Raw genomic sequence first — 16,318 nt, 5'->3', positions numbered from 1 at the left:
ATCTCACCTACAAGTGTAGTTGACCAAAAGGCGGAGATCTCACCTACAAGTGTAGTTGACCAATAGGCGGGGATCTCACCTACAAGTGTGGTTGGCCAATAGTTGGAGATCTCACCTGCAAGTGTAGTTGACCAATGGCGGGGATCTCACCTATAGTGTAGTTGACCAAAAACGGGGATCTCACCTACAAGTGTGATTGACCAATAGGTAGGGATCTCACCTACAAATGTAGTTGACCAACAGGCGGGGATCTCAGCTGCAAGTGTAGCTGACCAAAAGGCGGGGATCTCACCTACAAGTGTAGTTGACCAAAAGGCGGGGATCTCAGCTGCAAGTGTAGCTGATCAAAAGGCGGGGATCTCACCTACAAGTGTAGCTGACCAAAAGGCGGGGATCTCACCTACAAGTGTAGTTGAACAGTATGTGGAGATCTCACCCAGAAATGTAGTTGACCAACAGGCGGGGATCTCACCTACAAGTGTAGTTGACCAAAAGGCGGGGATCTCAGTTGCAAGTGTAGCTGACCAAAAGGCGGGGATCTCACCTACAAGTGTAGTTGACCAAAAGGCGGGGATCTCAGCTGCAAGTGTAGCTGACCGAAAGGCGGGGGGCTCACCTATAGTTTAGTTTACCAATAGGCAGGAATCTCACCTACAAGTGTAGTTGACCAAAAGGTTGGGATCTCACCAACAAGTGTAGTTGACCAATAGGCGGGGATCTCACCTAAAAGTGTAGTTCACCAATAGGTGGGGAACTCACCTACAAGTGCAGTTGACAAAAAGGCGGGGATCTCACTTACAAGTGTAGTTGACCGGTAGGCGGGGATCTCACCTACAAGAGTAGTTGACCAAAAGGCGGGGATCTAACCAACAAGTGTAGTTGACCGGTGGACGGGGATCTCACCGACAAGTGTAGTTAACCAAAAGGTGGGGATCTCACCTAGAAGTGTAGTTGACCCAAAGGTAAGGATCTCACCAACAAGTGTAGTTGACCGGTAGGCGGGGATCTCACCTACAAGTGTAGTTGACCAAAAGGCAGGGATCTCACCTACAAGTGTAGTTAACCAATAGATGGGGAACTCACTTACAAGTGTAGTTGACCAAAAGGCGGGGATCTCACCTGCAAGTGTAGTTGACCAAAAGGCGGGGATCTCACCTACAAGTGTAGTTGACCAAAAGGTGGGGATCTCACCTACAAGTGTAGTTAACCAATAGGCGGGGAACTCACTTAAAAGTGTAGTTGACCATAAGGCGGGGATCTCACCTACAAGTGTAGTTGGCCGGTAAGCAGGGATCTCAGCTGCAAGTGTAGCTGACCAAAAGGCAGGGATCTCACCTACAAGTGTAGTTGAGGGTAGGCGGGGATCTCACCTACAAGTGTGGTTCACCAATAGGCGGGGAACTCACCTACAAGTGTGGTTGGCCAATAGGTGGGGATCTCACCTGCAAGTGTAGTTGACCAAAAGGTGGGGATCTCACCTACAAGTGTAGTTGACCAAAAACGGGGATCTCACCTACAAATGTGATTAACCAATAGGCAGGAATCTCACCTACAAGTGTAGTTGACCAAAAGGTTGGGATCTCACCAACAAGTGTAGTTGACCAAAAGGCGGAGAAAAATCTTGATACACTGTACTACACTCGTATGTTTCATGCTTTCTTTGCTTGTATTTACTCACACTGAATATGTAGCTCATCTGGGATGGGTTGAGTTTATATTTCTGTTCAGAGTGAAGATGTACACACTTTCTTGAATAACAATCGGGAAGAAAGTACAATAAATACTACGCTTATTAAACTTTAGCATGTTTTCTATTCGTTAAAGGATGCAATAAGTGTATACATCATTATCTATGACAATGTGGTATGTCCAATACACACTCTTTATGCTCTTGTCAAACAGTATTGTAGTCAGGGATCTAATCTACAAGAGAGCTATAAAGTCGAATAGCTAGTAAACCGGATTCCATCGTCCGTTAAAAAGCAAAGTAGTCGTAAAAAACACATCAACTAGATCACTGACATTCAGTGATGAGTGTCCACGAAAGTGGGTAGCAACCGCAACTCACACAAGTTTCATTCTAAAAGTACCTTGCAGTGAGTATGATGTTAAATGTACATGTAGAGGTCATAGCATGGGGTAGCATCATGCATCATATTGACAAGTGTCATGATAGGTAAATTAGGCGGGTGTAAGACAGTGAGCGCAATCTGACTAAGTTGATTTGTAAGTCGGGATCTCGGGATCTTACTCACAGGTGTACTAGTAGATGGGGGTCACAAGTGTTATAAGCAGGTGGACAGGAATCTCATTTACAGGTTAGGTTGACCTTTACGCGGTGATGTAAGTGGACAGGAAGAGCTCCCAGATGTGTAGTTGACCATTAGGCCGGAATATCTCCTCCAAAATGTTTAGTTGGCCATGAGGCAAGAATATCATCCACAGGTGTAGCTGGTCATGAGGCAGAAATATCATCCACAGGTGTAATTGACCATGAGGCAAGAATATCATCCACAGGTGTAGCTGGCTCATGAGACAGGAATATCATTCATTGGCGTACTTGGCCGCAAGGAAGGAATATCGCACACACGTGTAGTTGACCGGTCGCCATGAGGTGTAATCATGCATTAGGAAGGCATATCACCTGCAAGTGTAGTTGATCAGGAATATACTCCTCAAAAAGGAAAGGCAAAGCCTGATTTGTGTGAGTTAGGAAAATACGTTTATATGAGGAACCGTACAAGGTATTGAGCCAAAATGTTGTGGAGAGAACACTTGGTGATTGTAGTCATCTTAGTTATCGTTACATAGGAAAAGTCCAAGGTGAAGGTCAGCTACCATCAATAACGCGAAGGTCCCCCGTTGGAATCGATAGCGGTCTGACATCAACTGCGAGTATGTGAATCACATCCTGAGGAGTGGTAGCCTACTCGGCCTGCAACGCAAAAGCTAACTGCTGCAACGTCTGGGGATTTTGTTGACGTCGGCGTAGCCGTCTATCCATTTCATCCTACATGTGCTCTATCAGGTTCATATCTGGAGGGCCAGGGGAGGACTTCGGCGTAGTTGTTGTGGTGAGGTGAGGTGAAATTGGGTTTAACGTCGCGTCCAAGATTATTGCACTTATATAGCGACGTGCATGTACGTGTATGTGTTTGTGTGGCTGCTAGTATTAGTCCGGACTGATGCCGATTTATTATGCTAGCTCACTGAGATACCATGCCGCAGTTTAACATGAATACCCCACTCAGACACAGTATACTGACTCCGAGCCGACCAGTACTTGTTTTAGCCCCTTAATGCCAAGCGCCAGACATTGTAACAACAAGTACCATCTTTTAACGTCTTTAGGTATGACGCGGCCTGGAATCGAACCCCGGACCTTCCGCTCTCCGGGCGGACGCTCATACCACTAGATTACGGAGGCGGTCTGTTGTTGTGTGGACAGTCTCTTGTGATCCGTACTGTATGCGGTCGAGCGTTGCCCTGCTGACATACACCGTTGCCGTTGGCTGCAATTGGAAGGACGTGTGGGAGGATATTTTCGTTGATGTATCGTTGAGCCGTAAGGTTGCCCTGGATATGGACCAAACCTACGGTGGCCCATCTGTTTATCCATATTTTGATGTTTCACTTACTTTTATCGTAACCTTTAGCAAATTAACACAATTTGTCATACAAATATGTAATAAATCATGTATAAAAACAACCGAAAACATGGAAAATGTATTTTCAAGTAGCTATTGAGTTGCTGAAATGTGGAGCGAAAATGTCAAAAACTAAAATGGAAATGTCAAAAACCAAAACGAAAATGTCAAAAAATAAATTGGAAATGTCAAAAACCAAAACGAAAATGTCCAAAACTAAAATGAAACCACAGAAAACTATTTCCACCATGGTGATGATATTTCCACCGCGGTGGGAATACCTTCAATCATTCATTTATGCTTACCTTCAATCATTCATTTATGCTTACCTTCAATCATTCATTTATGCTTACCTTCAATCATTCAAGTATGCTTACCTTTAATCATTCATTTATACTTACCTTCAATCATTCAGTTATGCTTACCTTCAATTATTCATGTGTGCTTAACTTCAATCATTCATTTATGCTTACCTTCAATCATTCATTTATGCTTACCTTCAATCATTCATTTATGCTTGCCTTCAATCATTCATTTATGCTTACCTTCAATCATTCATGTATGCTTACTTTCAACTTTCAATCATTCATCACATGCATGCTTGCGTAGCCTTAACTCCTATATTACGAATTAGCTCAACTATTATTTCTAAAACTACTAATCTTACTTTTTAGTTTAATGCTTAAACATGTTTCAATGAACTTAGGATAATTGTTTGGTTGTATAAATCAATAATAATCCCCAATGTACATTCCTTGTATTCGTTTCTAAGCACACATATATCCAAATACATACAATATATACAATATTACAAATACAATTAATTAATAAATTCCTCTATCCCAAAAAAAAACACTAACCTAATCTGTAACTGCCACATATGCACATGAACATTTTCCAAATTATATGATACGATTGTGTCTTTTGTCTGTGGCGCATCTATATGGCGTAATTGTGTCAGCTGTTTTGTGTATCACTGGGCTTAGGTTTTTTTCTTGTTTTCTTGGCGCGGGCAGATATGTAGATACTGTAGTCATTAGAATCGGCATACGGATATTAGCAATGTATAACATGTAGGTTTTTAAAAAAGGTTTGCAGCGAGAGCTATGCCTGCGTTTGCAAACTGAAGATGTGTTACAGCACCATTAAGACTCGAAACTGGCAGATATATAAATTTATATGTTAAGGACACAGTTTGTTTTGACTGATCAATGGTATGAATGACGAAAGGAACATATTTATTTCAATGCCCATTATATCATGACCAAAGCCTCATATTGTTTAACAGGTAAAATTTCACTTTGTGAAATGAGTTTTATTCAAAACATGCATAAGAACTTACTTTTAAGCGCTCCGTGTTAATATTACAACGCAGAAAGAATTTATTATATAGGTAAATATTTCTTATTGCATATTTCATTTCGTTTTAAGCGTCGTTCATAACTTAATTTGGCGTTGTAATATTCACAGCTATTGTATTAATGTTCTAATGATATAGAGTGGCAAATATGATATTATATTTCTGTCTGATCTTGACCCAGCTGCGACTGTGTGGACGAATAAAGTGGTTTGACCGCGAACGAGAACTTCAAATGTATGATCCTACTGTCAGTGTTCTTGTGATGCTATTAAAACTGATAAATACCACGTGTATAAGAACGCAATATGAGTATGAGAAGAAGTTTGAATTTATTCAATAATGTACTATTTCTTGACTGACAATGAATCCACGCTTTCGTACATCTAAAACTAGTGACATATGTCATACCCGTGCAAGACATGTCTGTTGACCTTTTCAGACCGAAGGCAATTTTATATGGGTCATGTGATATCCCGACAGGTAACTCCAAATAGGTGTTTGTCATAATTAATACAGAACTCCAATCTCCCCGATCACCAGACGCACATTTCAATGGGCTGGAATCCTATTATGTTAGTAACGGAGTATTGCGCTCCACATATTTTGTGATTGTGGACACGTAGAAAACAAGGAGGGATGTGCATATAAATATAAATGGATTCAAACATAACAGCAACACGCATACCTTTTACACACTCAACACTAGCTCTTATCCCATTCTGTGTCTTCATCATCACGCATTGTTTTTTAAGTTGTTTGATTGCCATATTTTGGTCTTTTTTACTGTGTTTATTATTTTCCGTACTCTTCACACATATGAATTAATCACTATGGTACTCAACACAATATGACATGCTTCATCTTTCACAATTTATGAAACTAAACGATGACATATTTCAGGTGATTGCATAAAATAGTATCGTGGACATGTCGCGTTCCCCACATATATTTCTCCTCTAAACAATACAATAATTCTGTATATAAACATAGTGAACGGTTTAGTTGGACGAACAGCTAAAATGTGTCACATTTCTCTGGACGATCAGCGCTTTGTTGAATGGAACAGGTACAGAGAAGTATGAATACCTAAATGCATTGGCGATGTTTCTTGTCATAAGTAAAGGAGAGATTTAGCAATTACTGGCGTTGTCCATACAATAATTTTATGGACACGAATTAAGCAAATTATTCGTTTATATATATGTTACCAACCGTATATATTTTCTTTACCTTTTCTTTGTTACCTGCCTTAGTATCACGCGCACTTTTATTGTCATTCTTGTCTCTGCTTTTACAAAATAATTAGTTTCTCAATCACACTTTTAACAGGCTAAAACAAACAACGCCCCTCATCTCACATCGCTATAGGATGGGTCTTGAGTGATCATTATATGAACGCCAAAATAAACCCCATTTCACTTGACCTCACCTTGTTACATGGACAGTATTAGCGGTAAGGTATTCGGGATTATCCCGGAAAACAGATTACATTGGGAGCAAAATGCAAGTTAGTGGGGAAACTTATGTTTAACGTAACACGGAAACACGTTTCTCACAAAACTGCCTGATATTCTCAGTGAATGAAAAATAGGGATATGTATATTATTACTTCTTATATCTGCATTTTGCCTTGTTTTACTAGAACTAATTCTGCATTTAAGACATCTAAATTATCCTGCTAACTACAGACATGGTTTCCCAAAACGCTACCTAAATGATGTATAACTGCCCAATCAGGTAACTGTGAACTATGTTTTGTACATCTCAACAACAGTGATTTGCATTTGTAAGGGTGGAGCTAGTGTGAATGTTTCCCAATAACAATAACACGCGACCATTTAGTATTGAAGACTCATATTAATACCCTGACAAAGTCTTTACTGCCATAAGATAGATGAACCAAAAACGTTCTCTTGATGGACAGGCTATCTCTGTTTATCTTAACGTTGGCATGAAGTCACAGTATGATGAGGCATGTGTTTTAAAGGGACTGTTTAGTTACCATGTTCGTCATTACCTTACCTAGCTACTTTAGCCCCTATACAAATATCGTTATCTGTGGAAGAAATGTTCTCAAAAGAGGGAATTGGGGCAATATTTTGTGTCCTACAACACATTAATTTGCGGACATATAATGGGATTTTTTGGGTTTTTTCAAAATAATATATAACACATACTTTTAAAGTATATTTTGGTACAGGGAAGTTGTTTAGTATCTAGAAAAGTAGTTGCGTGTGTATCACATACTTTAAGCTTAAGTAAAACGTCTTGGACAAATTCCCTTGTTCTGATCTTGCCAAACCGAGCAGTATGCATTAAGGAACAGATCTGCAAGAAGGGGAGCTCAATTGTTGCCCATGGGGAAGCCTACTTGCCTAAATGTCCTATCGCCAAATTTCACATGGATGTTATCAATGAGGAATTTTATAACCTTTTGTCTCTGTAAACTTGAGAGACGCCATGACGCTATCATCAAACTTTTGTCAATACATTGACCTGTGACCTGTGCAAGACCTGTGGAGGTGAACAGTCATTTCTTAGTCAGCCACAGAGTACACATGTATTAACGTTTTCAATTAAGACCTGGTGTAGATATACAAGGATATATGGACGAAAAACATATATATTGGAAATGACATAAAATGATTGAAAATAACTGATAAAGATTGATTAATACACAACACGATCATAATCTGAATGCGACAATTACATATGATTAACTTAAAAGTCTAGTATTTGCATACAATACATTGACACTCTGTATCTAAAAACATTACCCGAGTAGGTAATCGCAAGAGATATAGTACTAGTATTTGTTAAGCATTATATATATATATATATATATATATATTCTAACGTAAAACTAAGCGCAATAACAGGATTGGCATTATCTATTTACAATAATACTGCAAAGAGTATATCTATCACACAACGACAAGAACTTGCAGGTATTGCCAAAGGTAATATTCTGCCTTTACAAAATTTAGTTGTGGCATAGCATCTTTAAAATTCGAAACTGGCAGATATGTAAATTTAGATATTAAGACAGAGTTTAGTTGTGGTATAGCGACAGAGTTTGTTTTAACGACTATATTATGCCTAAAGCGTTATTTTGTTGTTAACTGCTAAATTTTATCTCTTTAAACCTGACAGAACATGGGGTTTATTCAAACATGCATGGGTATTTACTGCCAAAACCTACTGTGTAATATTACAACACAAAGAGTATTTATCACATGGATAGATTTCTTACAACATATTTCATTTAGTCTTTTGTCTTCTCTCATAACATAGTATGAGTGGAGCTGTACTGTTTACTAATATTGCATTTATGTTCTTATGATGTGCAGTGGTGAATAAAATATATGTCTCTCTGTCCTTCATCCACAACTGGTGAATTTATAATCTATGCTGGTTGAATGCAGTGGTTAGTCCTGACAACGAACTATCGGATATGATGTATAATCTTGTTGTCAATGTTCTTGTGAGGTTGTTATAACGGATAAATGCCAGTCGTATTAGAGCGCAGTAACACTATCAAAGGAAGTCTGCATTTATTCAATGATTAAACGCTCCCTGACTGATAAAAAGCGCAAGAGTAAACAAATCCGTACATGCTATGGTAAAGACATGTGTTTTTTTCTATAAACGACAAGTGTGATATAAATGTCCTCTCTCCGTACATAATACAACTGATTAATATTTGCGCTTTTTCTGCACATGCGACTTTATTAATGTACAAGTTTTCTATCCCTTTTCAAACTAAAGGCATTTTGTCCGTCATGTGACAGGTAATTCCTACCATGTGTTTATCTTTATCAATACAGAGATCCAATAGCCCCCTATCTTTTTTCGGAAACATCTATGTAAATATAAGCTACAAATATTTAAATAATTTGAAATCGGTATACTACCATTCACTCATTAACATTAGCATACATAACTCTGGAATCAACAAGCTTACTCTAAAGTTACACTAGTATTCCTCTCTTTCACGTATGCAAGAATGCACTAACTACATATATAACTTGGTGAAAACGCTTATCCAAACACAACTGTGCGAAATGCATACAATATTTGCATACAGTGCTCAAGTCTTATTATATCGCATTTCATAAACCCTAGTGGCGGAATTTGTGATTTGTCATTTTAGCTGCGTTTATGATCGACTTTATTGGACGAGCAGCAGTGTGCAGATATTTGCATCAGATTTCCCTGGACGATCAGGACTTTATCGGATGGAGCAGTTACAGAGATGATAGAGAGTAACAGTTAAATTTGCAATTTAGAATGACATATGTTAAGGACAGATATAGAATGTATCACATGGAACACGAATTAATCAAATTATTCAATTTATGTCTCTGTAACTCGTCCCTACTCGCCTACAACACAACCCTGCTCTCAGTATGCTCCAAAGTGAATCGATTGCAGTGCGCTCTAAAGGTGAAGCCAGTGCGAACATTTCTCAATAAGGTTACACTTGTATTAAATGTCAACATAACAGTATAAATCAGTATGAAAGACTCATACTGTAAGACACGCTTGGCAAAGTGTTTACTCCCATAAACTAAATAACGTTCAACCAAACCGGCCTTTTGACGTATGCACCGTCCACGTTTATCATAACTTTGGCTGTGTTATGATGTGATTGTGTTGAAAGTTTGCATGAATGTCAAATTATATGCTTCAGTTTATAAAATCTGAAGCTGAGTTCATCCGTCAGACCTTTTCGATATTTCTGTATTATGGTGTGAAGGGGTGGAAGTTGATGTTACATGAAAGACTTGGAAAAGATACTAGTATTTTAGATATTCACTAAGAATGTTGTCAAGACCAGCTGTTTTATTATTTTTCAGGGCACTGATACTTTCAAAAAGTTCGGATCTGGTGATTGGAGAATCTAATATGTCAAGTGTTAGTCCTTGCACATATTTTGGACATGTCACCATGTTCTCCACCTCACCAAGATCATCCTGAATACCCATCTGTTCGGAATACAGCGACGAGAAATAGTCCCCCCAGTCTTGTATATCAATAGGGTTGGGTCGTTGCGGTCGTCCAGACACACGCTTTATCATGTCCTAGAAACGTTTAGAGTCTACTGCTGCTGCATTTTCTAGATCACTCCTTTTACATTGTGCATACTGGTCCTTCTTGATTCTACACAGTGATCTGTATTCATTGCAAACTTTGTTATACTTAATAAGAATTGAGTTATCTTTAGTTTTTCTAAACGCATTCAAATAATGGCACCGTTTATTTTTTTTACATAGACATTCATCACCATACCTCGGGGAACTTCTATAGTAGCGAATCTTAAAACAACAACAGAATCATACATCATACATCATGGGGGCATATGAACTCAGATAATTCTGTATATGAGTTGATATGGTTACAAAAATAGTTTGTGGCAACTGGACCAAAACTTCAGAAATTTGTTGTAGTTACAGTTAGAGTAAGCTATCGCTTTAGTTATAAAGAAGTATTTGCCAACTCTCTCTGGATCAACTCGAAAGACATTTGTTTTTTCCTTTTTAAGATAAAATTTGAATATAGTATCCTTAATGACAAGGCATATAGCATTTAATGGATCATATAATGGTTATATTTAATTAGAATTGAGTTATCTTTAGTTTTTCTAAACGCATTTAATAATGGCACCGTTTATATTTTTTTACATAGACATTCATCATCATACCACGGTGAACTTCTATAGTTATCAACAAACCAAACTGAAAATCATATTTGATTGGCTGGAGGATGTATTGTCAGAATAGACACCTACTAAAATCATATGAAACCAGAATACGGGAAATATTATTTTGCATCTAAATGTCCCAAGAACAAAACATTCACATTCCTGAATGAGAATTTTCACACCAGTTATATAGTTATAGGGACTTTGAAATAATCTAGTTTGTAGAAGGTACTATGACAAGATAGAAGTAAATGGTATAAAACTGATAACATCATGTGTCCCTGTAAATATAACGTCGTAATTGTTTCATTAAACGTCAACGCCAGAGAATAAATATTCAGTCTCGGTGTTCTGCCTAAACAGAACCATTGTGCGTAACAGGCAAAACAGCGGTGAAAACTATATGACTAGTCCGTACTAGTACAAGCAGCCACACAAACACACACACGTACATGCACGTCGCTATATAAGTGCAATAATCTTGGACGCGACGTTAAACCCCTTTTCACCTCACCAAAGCCACTAATGTGAGTATCATGCTCCCAACAATCATGCAAACATACAAAATGTGAATCACGACCTTAATGTCAAGGAGATGCCTGCATTCATTAATCAATTTCAGAATGATTTTTTCTTTATTGAACTGTATATGAAACATAGTTACTTTTCCGCTCGTACAGTTTGTTGATTGCTTATTGTATTTTCCAAAAAACATGACATTTTTCTTTCAGCATATATATATATATATATATATATATATATATATATATATATATATATATATATATATATATATATATATATATATATATATATATATTATGCATGGGGGGTGAAAAAGGAGTTTTCGCAGATATTTCTTTTGATTATGAAAAGGATTTTGTCGTTTTTATTATCATTAATTATTGCGATAATATGTGGCCCAAAGCGAGCCGCAGATGACCTATAAAAATTACAGATAAGAATTGCAAATGGACCCTTATATTTGTTTCTTAAGGTGAGGTGAGCTGACATTTAGGTTTAACTTGGCGTTCAAGATTCTTGCACTTATGTAGCGACGTGCAAGCGTAAAAACACGACTATGCTTGTCGTAAGAGGCAACTAACGGGATCGGGTGGTCAGGCTTATTATTATTTTCTGGTAATAGTTATATGATAATAATGAACGAATTGGAAACACATAACAACCGGTAGTGAAGTATGACAGTAGATGTTAACACCGCCGACGGTCGTGAAGACGGTAAGGATGAGGCGGGAAAATTCAAAGTTGGCTTTTTTGGATCAGCAGTGCGTAATACCGACACCAAGCATACTGCCTGGCCCCGTTCAGCCAACGTGGTCAGCGGGCTCTTACGTTGACACACACGTATCCCTATGATACCCCACGTGTTCAGTGGGGGAAAGGACTGGGTTCATTCTAGGGATGTTGTGCTGCTGGAGGTGTGCTCGGTGAGCACCCGGTGTTGTCGTCAGGCAAGACAAAACGTGGAGCCTCACGCCTTGCAACAAAGGGTGTCGGTTTGTTGTCCCGATAATACTGTCCAGTGATCCTTTCTTGCACAGTATGGAGTTGGGTTCGCTCTCTCACAGAGGTGACACCCCACACGATAACCTATCCACCGCCAAAAATCTGTCATGAGGTTTCAGGTTGACTTTGGTTTGACGTTCATTTCGACGTCGCCAGACACGACCACGCCTATCAATGACGTCGGGACTCATCTGCAAACATGACACGTGACCAGCGACGAACACCCCTAGTTCCGACGTTGCGTACACCATTGATGTTTGTTGGCAATATGGAGCGCGTTGCGGACGCCGAATCGCAAGTTAAAACAAACGATGAATGAAATCAAGTAAATCTCAACTGTATGATGACCAGAATCAATAAGATTGACCGAAATACTGGTCCACAGAGATTATACGACCTTGCTTGAAAGTGACAAAATTAAGAATGACACCCTACTCACGTGGTTGGCGCTACTGCGTGAGGCACCTGAAAACGTTACGTTTTACAGTGAGCGAGTGAATCGAGTGAGGGAATCGAACCCAGGTCCTCGGCGTGACGGGTGAACGCTTTAACCACTAGGCTACCCGACCGACCCTACGTTTTACAGACACAAACGTTCTTGTATAGGATATTTGTTGTCAACACTCATCTTTGTTCTGCTACATGGTGCTAATATTTATATGTTACGACCCCCTACTGTTTGTAAGAGGATATATATATCAAGCATCCACGACCCCAGGTCTGACATCTCGTCCTTTGACGTTGATTCTCATGAAAGCGTAATATGCTAATTCTACTTCGGGATCCCCAGACGAATCACGAAAAACATTAAAAAAACACCCAACAAAGAATCACACATCAATATGGCCTCATTTCATTCCTGGGATGGCCAGTATTGTTTACCCTCAATGCATGACAACGGCTTCGACAACCTAACATGAGTGTGTACCATAAATCGAGTTACGGTGACATTAAGGGGCCATAGTACTTTTCGTTTATTACCGATCTCCAAACACGCCAAGGGGAAAAACACCCAACAGCATGTATGGCGTATTAAAACTCAGTGCCCAACAATGAGTTATAGGGTTGAAGTGGAAGAAAACCCAAAGTGACGCATGTGACGGGTGCCACCTGCAGGGACGGATACACTAACCCTTCGCGAACACCTGGTAACATCACTATTTGATAGTGATTCACAAACACATGCCAATTATATAGTTGGACTCATACAAGCGACTCTGCTCTTATGAAAAGCCGAGAATTTCAAACGTCATGTGTCATGTATTATCCTGGACACATAAAATAACAAATAAATAGCAATGAGTTTAAAGCCAATATAATATGCAGTTCTTTCACATCTTCTTTAGTGTTTCTGGTGTAGTCGGAATGGTAAAATGGACACGGTTCTGAGTAGATATGGAATTGTTTTTTGTCTTTTTTTATTCCTGAGACTTTACACTTTGGTGATGGGCACGGGTATAGTGCCGACAAGCCAGAAATCATATTCAAGGTGAATGTGATATTCGAACTCGCCCTCCTGTGGGAATTCCGGGTTCGCATAGACACCCAGCAACCCATCCTTGTAAGTGGTGACTCGGTCGCTTTAATTTTGTGTCAACCCCCCCTTACTCATAATATAAATAGTTGGTCTGTCTGGTCCAGACTCTGTTATTTATGTATAGACTGTCCTCATATAGCTGGAATATTACTAAAGGTTGCGTGATACAAAAAACAAGCAAAACATTACTAATGGGAGTGAGTACGGTTTTACGCCGCTTTTAGCAATATTCCAGCAATATCACGGCGGGGGGAACACCAGAAATGGGTTTCACACATTGTACCCATTTCGGGAATCGAACCGGGAACGCTTTAACCACTAGGCAACCCCACCGCCCACATTCCTAATGGGATTGAGGGAGTCACAGTATTTACAGTGTGGGTCTGATTTCTGATATAGATATTAATGGTTTTTGATGAACAGGTCATATGAATGGATTGAGTTATCAACGGTAACATTGTTGTCTCGTAACTGGCCTTAAACTGGTTGTGGAATAAACCGCATAAAAGATCTGGATTAGCCTATACTGACTGAGTGAGTGAGTGTGGTTTTATGCCGCTTTTAGCAATATTCTTACAATATCAAGACAGGGGACACCATAAATGGGCTTCACATATTTTACCCATGAGGTGGGAAAATGAAATAAGGTGGATTAAAGAAAAAACTAACATTCTATGATGAAGAACCCTTGAGCAACTGCTTGGTCTAACGTAGATTCGAAAACCGCTGGAGGAACTATCCGTATGTAGGGTTCTTCATTGTAGAATGTTAGTTTTGTCTTTAATCCACCTTATACTATTTCAAGTCAGGTTTGTTCCCTACATCTCTGCACGTCGTCACCTTGTGACCTTAAGACACGGTGCCCAGTTTAGATTTTAATGATGTCCGCAACACTACGAAAGAGAATATTTAGAATATTTGAAGCTCTTTTTTCGCAGACTTTCAATTACAAATACTCATAATCGTTGCTAAATGACGTCGTATATTTATGAAGTAAATATTAATGCCATCCCAATATTGTAAAGGATTTTTTTGGTTATTTTTTGAAGCCATAACTTCGTTGGTGTGGACGACAGTTTATAAGGCACTCATACCCTGGCTCTTCCCCGTAAAATATAAAATCTTGATCCAAATAAAGCTACCAGGGGTGTTACAGCATATACGTTCAAAGGTTGTTATTTATGTGCTTGTGATTGTTTGTATAAATAATATGTCCCAAAAAGTTCTGGAAAGAAATTATTTTATCACAAGGTTATGATTATGGAAATGTTTTTGATGCATTTATTTGCATACACAGTAATAATTCGTCACAAAAAGTGACGTGAAGCAAATGTATTTGCGGAGATGTATTTGTAGAAAATAGTTTGGATTGCAAGATATAGGCCTCCGTAGAGGTCAGGATTGAAACAGGTCCCTAGCGCTCTATTGCCTGGCGTAAGAAGCGACGGCGATGTGCTTGTTCACCAGGCAGACATTCACTCTATGCAGTGATTGGCTGAATATCACATGATATGTACGTGTATAAATATCGACCCCACCCTAGCTATAACGTAGTTCACAAATGCAACCTTATATGAGGTTTACAGTCATTTTCAGTTCAGTGTAAACTGCAGGCATCCAGATGTCATGTTACTATGTGATTACTGTGGGGATGAGATACTATCAAACACACAACGTGTGACTGTATATCACAAAGATGAGGACGTGTGTTATGTACCACAGGGCGGTGATATACAAGAAGCGTATGAACATGTAACTGTGTGGGTACATGGTGACAAAGTCATATATACCAGACAGGGAAGCAATGTCATATATACCAGACAGGGAAGCAACGTACCAAAAGGTTTTGAATCTGTCTCTGTCTATGCCAAAGAACAAGGATTAATATATTCTAATGAAAGTACAGCCCCAACTGGTTTTGTCCCTGTACTTGTTTATGCCAGGAATGATTTCGCATCCTGCAGCAAGAATTCAAAACCTAAACAGATCGTTCACACAGCGTGTCTCACGTGAGTATTTCAAACATTTGTTGTGAACGATATGCACTGTTGAAACTTGTCTGTTGAGTATAGTTATGTTATTTATATTCCGCATTTGGTATTTGTTCCATTTCACGCACGGAACTCAACTAATTTCCAAAAATGTATAACTATATGAAAATGTATATTATCGGTATTGTCGACTGACCACAAAGATGTCCGAGGGACTGTTTTGTAGTTCTGACACTCCTGCTATTTACTTCTTAGTCTGTGTATGTTTCCCTTTCAGTGAACATATTCCACGGTGCGAGAAAGCAGTTTGTGAATTTCTACAGTGTGTGTCTTCCTCTGAAAACATCTTGCCTATAGCGATCCACGTTAAATACCTGTATGGTGTTGGTCAAAGGGAAGATAACAAAAAGAAGAAAAGGGAGAAAAGAGATCGCAAACTCCACAATTTTTTGAAAAAAGTATCGGCGCTGCGCAACTCAAACGCTGGATATATACTGATTCATCTTGTAGGTCTGGCACCCGGGGATTCTTTTACTGGCGCATTCCATGAGT

The sequence above is a fragment of the Haliotis cracherodii genome, unplaced genomic scaffold (genome assembly GCF_022045235.1).
Source record: "Haliotis cracherodii isolate W230 unplaced genomic scaffold, xgHalCrac1.p SCAF_7, whole genome shotgun sequence".
NCBI classification, from domain to species: Eukaryota; Metazoa; Mollusca; class Gastropoda; order Lepetellida; family Haliotidae; genus Haliotis; species Haliotis cracherodii.
This window is presented reverse-complemented; position numbering follows the sequence as displayed.